Source organism: Schistocerca nitens, chromosome 2, assembly GCF_023898315.1.
Source record: "Schistocerca nitens isolate TAMUIC-IGC-003100 chromosome 2, iqSchNite1.1, whole genome shotgun sequence".
NCBI classification, from domain to species: Eukaryota; Metazoa; Arthropoda; class Insecta; order Orthoptera; family Acrididae; genus Schistocerca; species Schistocerca nitens.
In genome coordinates this window covers 508308512-508318820 of record NC_064615.1, presented here as the reverse complement: position 1 = coordinate 508318820, position 10309 = coordinate 508308512, and positions in this window count along the sequence as shown.

The window sequence follows — 10309 nt, the reverse complement described above, 5'->3', positions numbered from 1 at the left end:
CCACTACCAGAATGTTACCTGTAGGTGTGGACAATAGGTTGGAAGATTCTACCTCGACACTACATGGATCACATGAGGATGAACTGTGATTCTTCTTGTAAAGTCGGGATTATTTTTCCTATCTGACAGTGAACATCACGTCGTCTTTTTATTATTGCACATGCATGTTATTGCTTCTATTATTCAACTTTTAGCAGGGTATTCCTGTTGTTGTTGTTGTTGTTGTGGTCTTCAGTCCTGAGACTGGTTTGATGCAGCTCTCCATGCTACTCTATCCTGTGCAAGCTTCTTCATCTCCCAGTACCTACTGCTACCTACATCCTTCTGAATCTGCTTAGTGTATTGATCTCTTGGTCTCCCTCTACGATTTTTACCCTCCACGCTGCCCTCCAATTCTAAATTTGTGATCCCTTGATGCCTCAAAACATGTCCTACCAACCGATCCCTTCTTCTAGTCAAGTTGTGCCACAAACTCCTCTTCTCCCCAATCCTATTCAATACCTCCTCATTAGTTATGTGATCTACCCACCTTATCTTCAGCATTCTTCTGTAGCACCACATTTCAAAAGCTTCTATTCTGTTCTTGTCCAAACTGGTTATTGTCCATGTTTCACTTCCATACATGGCTACACTCCATACAAATACTTTCAGAAACGACTTCCTGACACTTAAATCTATACTCGATGTTAACAAATTTCTCTTCTTCAGAAACGATTTCCTTGCCATTGCCAGTCTACATTTTATATCCTCTCTACTTTGACCATCATCAGTTATTTTGCTCCCTAAATAGCAAAACTCCTTTACTACTTTAAGTGTCTCATTTCCTAATGTAATTCCCTCAGCATCATCCGATTTAATTTGACTACATTCCATTATCCTCGTTTTGCTTTTGTTGATGTTCATCTTATATCCTCCTTTCAAGACACTGTCCATTCCGTTCAACTGCTCTTCCAAGTCCTTTGCTGTCTCTGACAGAATTACAATGTCATCAGCGAACCTCAAAGTTTTTATTTCTTCTCCATGAATTTTAATACCTACTCCGAATTTTTCTTTTGTTTCCTTTACTGCTTGCTCAATATACAGATTGAATAACATCGGGGAAAGGCTACAACCCTGTCTCACTCCTTTTCCAACCACTGCTTCCATTTCATGCCCCTCGACTCTTATAACTGCCATCTGGTTTCTGTACTAATTGTAAATGGCCTTTCGCTCCCTGTATTTTACCCCTGCCACCTTCAGAACTTGAAAGAGAGTATTCCAGTTAACGTTGTCAAAAGCTTTCTCTAAGTCTACAAATGCTAGAAACGTAGGTTTGTCTTTTCTTAATCTTTCTTCTAAGATAAATCGTAAGGTTAGTATTGCCTCACGTGTTCCAACATTTCTACGGAATCCAAACTGATCTTCCCCGAGGTCCGCTTCTACCAGTTTTTCCATTCGTCTGTAAAGAATTCGCGTTAGTAATTTGCAGCTGTGACTTATTAAACTGATAGTTCGGTAATTTTCACATCTGTCAACACCTGCTTTCTTTAGTATTGGAATTATTATATTCTTCTTGAAGTCTGTGGATATTTCGCCTGTCTCATACATCTTGCTCACCAGATGGTAGAGTTTTGTCATGACTGGCTCTCCCAAGGCCATCAGTAGTTCTAATGGAATGTTGTCTACTCCCGGGGCCTTGTTTCGACTCAGGTCTTTCAGTGCTCTGTCAAACTCTTCACGCAGTATCTTATCTCCCATTTCATCTTCATCTACATCCTCTTCCATTTCCATAATATTGTCCTCAAGTACATCGCCCTTGTATAAACCCTCTATATACTCCTTCCACCTCTCTGCCTTCCCTTCTTTGCTTAGAACTGGGTTGCCATCTGAGCTCTTGATATTCATACAAGTGGTTCTCTTCTCTCCAAAGGTCTCTTTAATTTTCCTGTAGGCAGTATCTATCTTAGCCCTAGTGAGACAAGCCTCTAAATCCTTACATTTGTCCTCTAGCCATCCCTGCTTAGCCATTTTGCACTTCCTGTCGATCTCATTTTTGAGACGTTTGTATTCCTTTTTGCCTGCTTTTAGTATCTCCAGGATTCTTCCAGGTATACAACCTTCTTTTATGATTCTTGAACCAAGTGTTAGCTATGATTAAGTTATGCTCTGTGCAAAATTCTACAAGGCGGCTTCCTCTTTCATTTCTTCCCCCCAATCCATATTCACCTACTATGTTTCCTTCTCTCCCTTTTCCTACTGACGAATTCCAGTCACCCATGACTATTAAATTTTCGTCTCCCTTCACTACCTGAATAATTTCTTTTATCTCGTCATACATTTCATCAATTTCTTCATCATCTGCAGAGCTAGTTGGCATATAAACTTGTACTACTGTAGTAGGCATGGGCTTTGTGTCTATCGTGGCCACAATAATGCGTTCACTATGCTGTTTGTAGTAGCTAACCCGCACTCCTATATTTTTATTCATTATTAAACCTACTCCTGCATTACCCCTATTTGATTTTGTATTTATAACCCTGTAATCACCTGACCAAAAGTCTTGTTCCTCCTGCCACCGAACTTCACTAATTCCCACTATATCTAACTTTAACCTATCTATTTCCCTTTTTAAATTTTCCAACCTACCTGCCCGATTAAGGGATCTGACATTCCACGCTCCGATCCGTAGAACGCCAGTTTTCTTTCTCCTGATAACGACGTCCTCGAGTAGTCCCCTCCCGGAGATCCGAATGGGGGACTATTTTACCTCCGGAATATTTTACCCAAGAGGACGCCACCATCATTTAATCATACAGTAAAGCTGCATGTCCTCGGGAAAAATTACGGCTGTTGTTTCCCCTTGCTTTCAGCCGTTCGCAGTACCAGCACAGCAAGGCCGTTTTGGTTAATGTTACAAGGCCAGATCAGTCAATCATCCAGACTGTTGCCCCTGCAACTACTGAAAAGGCTGCTGCCCCTCTTCAGGAACCACATGTTTGTCTGGCCTCTCAACAGATACCTCTCCGTTGTGGTTGCACCTACGGTACGGCCATCTGTATCGCCGAGGCACGCAAGCCTCCCCACCAACGGCAAGGTCCATGGTTCATTTTATTATTGCACATGCATGTTATTGCTTCTATTCTTCAACTTTTAGCAGGGTATTCCTATAGGTATGGATTCGACAAGTTCAAAGGCACGATATGTGTACACATGTGCCGTTGGTTTTTGGGTGCGAAGATGGAGCCCGATGGCGTGCCGTATTTTAGGAAGGGTTCACATCAGGCGAACTTGGTGGCCAAGACTTCAATATGAATTCACTATTACGCTCCTCAAGTATTCTGGCGGGGAGGCATTTGGATAAGAAATCGGTGCTTCATAGTGTGATCTGCTGTTATCAGCAATTTCCTCTAAGGATACTCTGTAAGTTCGTAGCTGCATCTAGATCTTAGAACACATGCTCTTTTAAGCGGTCCACGTTGCAGCCGAGACACACTAGTGCCCCTCTCCAATTCTCCGTGTTCTTACTTTTGTCTACTGATGTTAGAGTATGTAAATTTACGCTCGACCTGAGCTCACAGTCCACTGCAATAATTTTGGTCTAGCTGTATGCCCGTGCTTCGCAATGGGAGTTAAAAAAAGAGCCTTTGCATATCATAGCTTTATAGGGTTCTGTACCTGAATCGGTAAAAACGTGACCCTTACAGGACCACTTTGTCAATAATTTCGTTTTCCCTAGCCAAGAATTCAAATATAAATCGAACCGTCGAAAGAAGCAAAGCAATTTTGTTAAATATTTAATACGCAAAGTGAAATCAGTAAATCCACTTATCGTAGCCAAGTAAATTCAGTATTAGTTTGTTGTATTCCTAAAGATAAGATTACGGACTTTGTGTCACTGATTTAAACTTTCGGAAACACTAACATCAACGGTGTAAAAAAAAACTAACAGCGCCGTCTATTGGTCTTTTCGTGTACTGCGCCATCGCTAAGGTAAACATCCGAGCTACTAAGCCGAAAAGACTCCTGAAACTTTAAACTACGACACTTTATTTTTTTTAAAAGAAATAAAGCCTATATGTTGCCCCAAGCTACGCTCAAGTTACCTATGAGAACCAAAATGAAAATTCGTCAAGCAGTTTTGGAGATTAGCCTGTTCAAACGGACAGACTGACACGAAGGCTTTAGATAAAATTATAAAACCTTTTTTGAGGGCCTATTTTCAAAAAAATAAAATAAAATAAAATAAAACCACCATGCTACGCTTATGTTACCTCTAAGAACTCCATGAAAATTCTTCAGATTAGCGTGTTCAGACAGACACGAAAGTTTCAGATAAATCTTTAAACTCCAATACACTTTTCTTCTGTCATTCGATTTCGATCAAATAAAGCATATACGTTGCCCGTGCTACGCTCAATTATCTGTGAGAGCCTCCTGCAAATTTTTCTAGTAGTCTGTCAAACAGACAGACAGGCATGATGTTTCTAGATAAAATTTTAAATCATGGTATCTTTCTTTCCGCAAATCGATTTCGATAAAGTGAAGCCTATACGATGCCCCAAGCTACGTTCAAGGTACCTCCTTAAACCCCATAAAAATTCGTTTAGTAGTTTTGGAGATTAGTGTGTTCAAACTGAGAAATGATTAGTATGGAAGATATACACTGATCAGCCAGAACATTATGACCACCGAGCAACTATCGATAAAACCGCACGTAGAACGGGGAAGGCGTGCGATCTGTTTCACCGAGGGCAGATTGCGATGGTCCGGAGGCTCGGCACGAGCATTTCGGAAACTGCGCGACTTGTTGGGTGTTCGAGGAGTGGTGTGGTGAGTGATTTCAACACGTGACGAAACCAAGGTGAAACCACGCTGTGAGTTAAAGAGCATTTCGATCTCATTTAAGTATATGGCCGAAAGAGTCAGCCTTCAGGAATTGTGAAACGAACTCTGTCGTCCAGGACCGGATACCACATAGGGCGCAGATCCACCACGAGATGGGGAAACTCAAAGGCGTCTGTTGTCTATTGAGACCTAAACGCTGTAGTGTGCGAGTGAGACAGACGAGAACCTACGTCACAGGGAAACCCAGTAGAAGGCTTTTGCGGCCAAGAAGACGTAGCAGTGTTAAATATGGCGGACCTAAGATCGCCCATAAAGGCAAACATTTATGAAAATTATTTAATTCTGTAGTAGTGGAGGGAATGAAGCCACAGTAATTTTAAACTGCCATCCTCCATAAAATTTCATGGTGATCCCAACAAAACTTGAATCTATAATGGTTTAGGATTTACTGTAAACGTGAAATTAACGAGTTTTGTAAAAAATACCTGAATGCAAATATCTGAACGCTTTGGTCGATCTTAACGATCGACATTTCATATAGAAGCGCATCATTAAAATGATAAATGTTGTAAATATCAACTCTGTAACTTTATTTGTTTAAAAGATATAGAAAATTTAAATTATCAGTATTTTCAGTTAAGCATCAGATCATCATTTCCTAAACACAAAACACATTGAACGATGACAGCATGACACCTTGTTGAATCATTAGGTAATAGAATACTTGTTGTAAAGTTTAGTGCATAAAGCACGTTAGTGCAAGGCTACTGGAGGTGGCATTCAAAGCTAAGAAAGAATTTGTATTGGTTTTACGTAAAAGAATTTAACGTTTATTATGTAATGGACATTATTGTTATTTTATTTAGAACGTGAAAGTGGTCAAGCTTTGATTATTTAAATACGTTAAAATGTAAAGTAATGTAGAATAAGTTGTAGCCAATCAGATGGACGGCTTCAGGAAAGGGAACTGCCCTAGTCAGTTTAGCGAAGATGTTTGGCGCGCGAGAAACGCTGTGGGAGACGGGCAGAGGGACAGTTCTGGTGTGGACACCAAAGGGGACAGTTCGGCTGGAGACACCAAAGCGAACAGTTTGGATTTAGACGCGAAAGCGGACAGTCGGTCTTTAGGCAGCTAGGAAGTGAAACAGAAAATTTTGCGTTGTGTGGTATCGCGTGAATTAGCCTCTGAGCGGTGAACAGCTGCGCTCCTGGTGCGAACTCAAACTTTTCGCATAGTTAATGAGGTGGACTTGTGAACTTGTATTTCGCGATGGGATTGTGAATGATCGAACTGTGTCAAATGGATATGCGCTCGAGTGTAACAGTTACTCTAAACACGACCACTTTCGCAGTTAGTTTGCTTTGTGAATAAACATTCTTGTAACCAAATCGCAACTGTGTGGCCTACATCATTTATGGGTCGTTAATTTAGTTCCCGATGTTACTGTTACTTTTCTTATATGTCATATTAACTTCATACAATTTCGCAAACTTGCCATCAGCCAGACAATTTAACCAAAGGGTCACAAGTGTCTAATTTAGGGCGTGTAAAGCGACACGTGCGGTTCAACCCCTAGACGAGTTTGAGACAAGACATTTCGACGAAGAGGAACCGAATGTGGGCCCGAACATCTATGCGATGTTAGCTCGCAACGTCCAGATATCGTGGGGTTGGGCGGCCACCCCTCACTACAGATGACGGACGTCGTAGGCTGGGCAGACTGATACAATAGGACAGGCGGCGGACTGTGGCGGAATTAACACCAGACTTTAATACTAGGCAGAGTACAAGTGTGTCTAAACACACAGTGCACCGAACACTCCTAACGATGGGCCTCTCAAGCCGACGCCCCACGCATGTGCCAACGTTAACACCGTAACATCGGCGATTACGACTGAAATGGGCACGTGACCATCGACGCTGGACGTTGGCCCAATGACAGAGCATTGCATGTTCTGATGAATCCCGACACCTTCTTCATCATGCTGATGGAATGACGCGAATCGGTCATCTTCCAGGGGAACAGCGCCTTGACATCTATACTGCAGGACGGAGACAAGCTGGCAGCGGCTACATTATGCTGTGGGCATTGATGGCCCAGTGGAGATCGTGCAAAGCTTCATGACAGCCAAGGAGCATCGTACACTGGTTGCAGACCGAATGAACCCCTTCATGACGAACTTGTTTCCTGACGGCAGTGGCTTTTTTCAAGAAAATAGTACACCATGTCACAAGACCTGGAGCGTCATGGAGTGGTCTGGGAAACACACTGGTGAGTTCGAACTGATGTGCTGGTCGCCCCCAACTTGCCAGACCTGAAACCGATCGAATACCTGTGGAATGTAATTAAATGTGGCGTCAGAGTTCATCGACCCTCTCCCTAGAATTTACGGGAAATGTGTGACTTGTGGCCCGCATCTCGTGGTCGTGCGGTAGCGTTCTCGCTTCCCACGCCCGGGTTCCCGGGTTCGATTCCCGGCGGGGTCAGGGATTTTCTCTGCCTCGTGATGGCTGGGTGTTGTGTGCTGTCCTCAGGTTAGTTAGGTTTAAGTAGTTCTAAGTTCTAGGGGACTTATGACCACAGCAGTTGAGTCCCATAGTGCTCAGAGCCATTTTGTGACTTGTGTGTACCCCCAGCGACATGTCAAGGTTTCATTGCTTCCATGCCACGATGGGTCGCGGCTGTTATCCGTGCCAAAGGTGACATATCGGCTGTTAGGTAGCTGGTCATAATGTTCTGGTGATCAGTGTATAAGATATGGTATAGAAGACAGGTATATGACGGGAACGATCATCTGAAGCAAAAAACTTGTTTGTACATATGCCCTATTCCGAATGGTTTTCGAGATAGAACGCACATTTGACATACATTGTTATTTATTTTCTGTAGTATCCAGTACAGGGTCAGGTTTATACATGTGTAATAGTAAACATAACAACACGTGTTTTACAAACTAGCAGTTGAAAAAAAAAAAGAATTTTTGACATATTCACCTCTAACCATTATTACTACTGTTGTATAGTTCGCAAGGTGGCACCCGTGGTCTAGGGGTAGCGTCTTTGATTCATAATCTAAACGTATTCGTTCCCGGGTTCGATCCCCGCCACTGCCTAAAATTTTGATAAATAATCGGCATTGGCGGCCGAAGACTTCCGGCAAAAGAAGTCAGCCTCATTCTGCCAACGGCCTTGTCAAAAACGGCGGAGGAGCGGATAGAGGTTCAGGGCACTCTTGGGAAATTGCCCCTAAAGGCGGAAGAATCAGCAATGATCAACGACATGAGGATGCAGAAGGCAATGGAAACCTCTGCATTAAAGACACGTAACGTGTATCCACAGGACATGTGGCCTGTAATTGAAGAAGTGTCATGATGATCTCTCCATTGGCAAAAGATTCCGGAATAGTCCCCCATTCGGATCTCGGGAGGGGACTGTCAAGGGGAGGTTACCATGAGAAAAATATTGAATAATCAACGAATGGATAACGTTCTACGAGTCGGGGCGTGGAATCTCAGAAGCTTGAACGTGGTAGGGAAACTAGAAAATCTGAAAAGGGAAATGCAAAGGCTCAATCTAGATATAGTAGAGGTCAGTGAAGTGAAGCGGAAGGAAGACAAGGATTTCTGGTCAGATGAGTATCGGGTAATATCAACAGCAGCAGAAAATGGTATAACAGGTGTAGGATTCGTTATGAATAGGAAGGTAGGGCAGAGGGTGTGTTACTGTGAACAGTTCAGTGACCAGGTTGTTCTAATCAGAATCGACAGCAGACCAACACTGACAACGATAGTTCAGGTATACATGCCGACGTCGCAAGCTGAAGATGAACAGATAGAGAAAGTGTATGAGGATATTGAAAGGGTAATTCAGTATGTAAAGGGGGACGAAAATCTAATAGTCATGGGCGACTGGAATGCAGTTGTAGGGGAAGGAGTAGAAGAAAAGGTTACAGGAGAATATGGGCTTGGGACGAGGAATGAAAGAGGAGAAAGACTAATTGAGTTCTGTAACAAGTTTCAGCTAGTAATAGCGAATACCCTGTTCAAGAATCACAAGAGGAGGAGGTATACTTGGAAAAGGCCTGGAGATACGGGAAGATTTCAATTAGATTACATCATGGTCAGACAGAGATTCCGAAATCAGATACTGGATTGTAAGCCGTACCCAGGAGCAGACATAGACTCAGATCACAATATAGTAGTGATGAAGAGTAGGCTGAAGTTCAAGACATTAGTCAGGAAGAATCAATACGCAAAGAAGTGGGATACGGAAGTACTAAGGAATGACAAAATACGTTTGAAGTTCTCTAACGCTATAGAGACAGCAATAAGGAAAAGCGCAGTAGGCAGTACAGTTGAAGAGGAATGGACATCTCTAAAAAGGGCCATCACAGAAGTTGGGAAGGAAAACATAGGTACAAAGAAGGTAGCTGCGAAGAAACTGTGGTGTCACCGCCAGACACCACACTTGCTAGGTGGTAGCCTTTAAATCGGCCGCGGTCCGTTAGTATACGTCGGACCCGCGTGTCGCCACTATCAGAGATTGCAGACCGAGCGCCGCCACACGGCAGGTCTAGAGAGACTTCCTAGCACTCGCCCCAGTTGTACAACCGACTTTGCTAGCGATGGTTCACTGACAAAATACGCTCTCATTTGCCGAGACGATAATTAGCATAGCCTTCAGCTACGTCATTTGCTACGACCTAGCAAGGCGCGATTATCAGTTGCTATTGATATTGTAAAGAATGTACAGACAAGAGCTACGTTCAACATTAATGGATTAAAGTTAAGTATTCCACCAGTTACATCCTTTTTTTTCTAGTCTAACTACCTTGTCCTGGTCCAGACCTCACGCCAGCCTGCGTGAGCTTAAAAGCGTGCCTTTCGGCTTCCTCAAAACTCCGTGGGTTGGCTCCTGCCAATCCACAACAGAAACCATGGGTAACAGAAGAAATACTTCAGTTGATTGATGAAAGGAGGAAGTACAAACATGTTCCGGAAAAATCTGGAACACAGAAATACAAGTCGCTGAGGAATGAAATAAATAGGAAGTGCAGGGAAGCTAAGACGAAATGGCTGCAGGAAAAATGTGAAGACATCGAAAAAGATATGATTGTCGGAAGGACAGACTCAGCATACAGGAAAGTCAAAACAACCTTTGGTGACATTAAAAGCAACGGTTGTAACATTAAGAGTGCAACGGGAATTCCACTGTTAAATGCAGAGGAGAGAGCAGATAGGTGGAAAGAATACATTGAAAGCCTCTATGAGGGTGAAGATTTGTCTGATGTGATAGAAGAAGAAACAGGAGTAGATTTAGAAGAGATAGGGGATCCAGTATTAGAATCGGAATTTAAAAGAGCTTTGGAGGATTTACGGTCAAATAAGGCAGAAGGGATGGATAACATTCCATCAGAATTTCTAAAATCATTGGGGGAAGTGGCAACAAAACGACTATTCACGTTGGTGTGTAGAATATATGAGT